Source organism: Triticum dicoccoides, chromosome 3A, assembly GCF_002162155.2.
Source record: "Triticum dicoccoides isolate Atlit2015 ecotype Zavitan chromosome 3A, WEW_v2.0, whole genome shotgun sequence".
NCBI classification, from domain to species: domain Eukaryota; kingdom Viridiplantae; phylum Streptophyta; class Magnoliopsida; order Poales; family Poaceae; genus Triticum; species Triticum dicoccoides.
Window position 1 is genome coordinate 10,446,501 of NC_041384.1, and position 3,094 is coordinate 10,449,594.

General features: G+C 41.2%; 1 long non-coding RNA gene across 1 annotated transcript; it reads left to right on the forward strand.

Annotated features, from left to right (window-relative positions):
- The first annotated feature begins 900 nt into the window (after positions 1-900).
- Positions 901-1,463, forward strand: LOC119270927. The gene is made up of 2 exons (XR_005134371.1): positions 901-986; positions 1,083-1,463. It is a non-coding gene; the product is annotated as an uncharacterized LOC119270927 (long non-coding RNA).
- Positions 1,464-3,094: the final 1,631 nt, after the last annotated feature.

A 3,094-nucleotide genomic window follows, 5' to 3' on the forward strand; every position in this document is an offset into this window, starting at 1 on the left:
GTGTCTTGTCGTTCAGTTTGTCGTCTGTTTTTTGTCCGGTTTTTTCATGAAAAAAAGTTCGTCAAAACCTATCAATATGTAATCTAGTTTTGAAGATCTCGACGCGATGAATCCAATGATGAAAATGGTTCGAGATTTAGATGCATGGTTTAAGAGATAAATCATTTTGAATAAACGGTTTCACGAAAAAAGCAAAAACTCTCAGGATGCGACCTTTGTGGCAACCTGAAAAGGTGGGAGTGACCTTGGCAAAAATTGCTCCTTAATTAGTGATTTCGTATTAAGTTGGTCATGGATCAAGACGTGATGCAATGGGCTCGCAGGATTTCAGCATAATGGCTGCTAGGGAGATGGCTTAACACGAATTCTTGTAGAGCTCTCAGAAATATTAGATATGTTTTTTTAGCGAACAAATATATTTGATATGTACTATTCCACCTTCCAATTCTGAAAAACTGTTTACAGCAACCATTGTTAACCTGGCTTTTAGGATTCTTTTACGAGTGACTGTACCTCCAATCCAGCAGAGATCGATTATCACAAGTCTGTTTCTTATATTAGTATAAGAAAAATTATCCTCAGGAATGGCAGTTCCGAATTATCAATTTTTTTTTGATAAAAACCGAATCATCAAATGTGTGTGCTTGTGTGATGTTTTCACTGATATTCCTTTAATTTGATGGCCACGCACTTGAACACAAATCAGAAGACTTTGACCGGTCGCTAGGGAAAGCAAATCAGAAAACGTGAACATGCAATACTTTGACTGTCACTCCGGATGACTTTGACTGTCGTACCAGCGTGCATGCGTAGAACAAGAAGCGAACTTGCCGACCAATGACAGTACTCTCCTACGGTCCCTACAAAAGAGAAGCCGAATCCAGGGACGGTATTGATCATGGCCCCTTCATCTTCTTCCCTCGCCCGCAGCATCGCCCTCCTGGCTCTGATCTGCTGTGCCTTCGCATGCTCCACGGCGGCACAAGGTATGTTCGCCCAGCTTCATACATATTCATCTTAATTCTACTGTATTGTATTGGTTATGTGCACACTCACGGAATGGTGGTTGATGACGTGTCTAGTTGCTCGAGGGGGGAGCCGTGCGCCGGTTCGTCCTCCGTCGCCGCAGTTCCCGTCGCCAAGGCGGCCGGGGCAGGCGCCGCTCGCTCCACCGCCGCCGTCATCAACAGAAAGGCCGACGGCGCTCACGGCACACCGGAAGACCATGGAGATTGCTGCCCGCTAGCTCTGAATTGAAGATGAGGTCGACTTGTTTTTACTTGGTGTATACATTTGGCCCTGCTGGGCTGCTGGCGCTAAGGGTACTGTATTTGGTTTCGTTTCAGCCTCTGGTTTAGAATTATGTCACAGTGCGCTGATAATAGGTCTCGAAAATGCTATCGTTCAGATGATCCTATCATCTCGATTAATAAACATCTGATTAATATGTAACAGTACGTATATATGTGTATGTGTACCAGGTCCTCGATCTATACAGAAGTATGTCGGGTGTGTACAATTTCATTGATATGGATTAATAGATTCCCTGCTGAAGATACAACAACAACAACAAAGCTTTTAGTTCCAAACAAATTGGGGTAGGTTAGAGTTGAAACCCATAAAATCTCGTGACCAACTCATGGCTCTCGCACACGGATAGCAAGTTTCCATGCACCCCTGTTCATAGCTAGTTCTTTAGTGATACTTCAATCCTTCAAGTCTCTCCTAACGGACCCCTCCCATGTCAAATTCGGTCTACCCCGACCTCTTTTGACATTCTCCGCACGTTTTAGCCGTCCGCTATGCACTGAAGCTTCTGGACACCTACGCTGAATATGCCCAAACCATCTCAGACGATGTTGGACAAGCTTCTCTTCAATTGGTGCTACCCCAACTCTATCTCGTATATCATCATTCCGGACTCTATCCTTCCTTGTGTGGCCACACATTCATCTCAACATACGCATCTCCGCCACACCTAACTGTTGAACATGTCGCCTTTTAGTCGGCCAACACTCAACGCCATACAACATTGCGGGTCGAACAATCGTCCTGTAGAACTTGCCTTTTAACTTTCGTGGCACTCTCTTGTCATAGAGAATGCTAGAAACTTGGCGCCACTTCATCCATCCGGCTTTAATTCGATGGTTCACATCTTCATCAATACCCCCATCCTCCTGCAACATTCACCCCAAATATCGAAAGGTGTCCTTCTGAGGTTCCACCTGCCCATCAAGGCTAACCTCCTCCTCCTCACACCTAGTAGTACTGAAACCGCACACCATGCACTCGGTTTTAGTCCTACTAAGCCTAAACCCTTTCGAGTCCAAGCTTTGTCTCCATAACTCTAACTTCCTATTTACCCCCGTCCGACTATCATCAACTAGCACCACATCATCCGCAAAGAGCATACACTATGGGATATCTCCTTGTATATCCCGCTGAAGATGCAAAAAACAAAAGTAATTAAATGATACACCGCACGTTGTTGTTGCAATTTTGTTAAAGAAATGAATAATTAGGTGCTACATAAACAACTAAAACTAATGAAAATAAAATGTAAGAGTATTCATGAATTACACTTTAAAATAATAAATTGATATGTCTCCTTAGCAACTTTCAGCATTAGTGATATGATTAATATACAACAATATGTATATATGTCTGTACGTAACATCTCCTAGTTATACTCCATCCGTTTCAAAATACTCTATCCGGTACTTTTTACTTTGCATATAAGAATTGTTTGAAGTCTAACCTCATACAGTTTGACCATATTTATATAAAAATATCAACATCTACAATACTAAATTTATATAATATAAAAATTAAATTCATGATCTAACTAATAAGCATTGTGAATGTTGATATTTGTTCTATAAAGTTGGTCAAACTTTATGAAATTCTACTTCAGATAAATCTTAGATGCGGAGAAAAAAGGACCGAAGGGACTAACTAAAGTTCTAGGATTTTTCTAAGCTAAATTTTTCTAAGTTTAACTAGTAAAAAAATCTAGAAAGATCTACAATATCTGATCTAATGAAGTAAAGTTTGTTTTGTAGATGCTGATATATCTGTATATAAACTTGGTCGG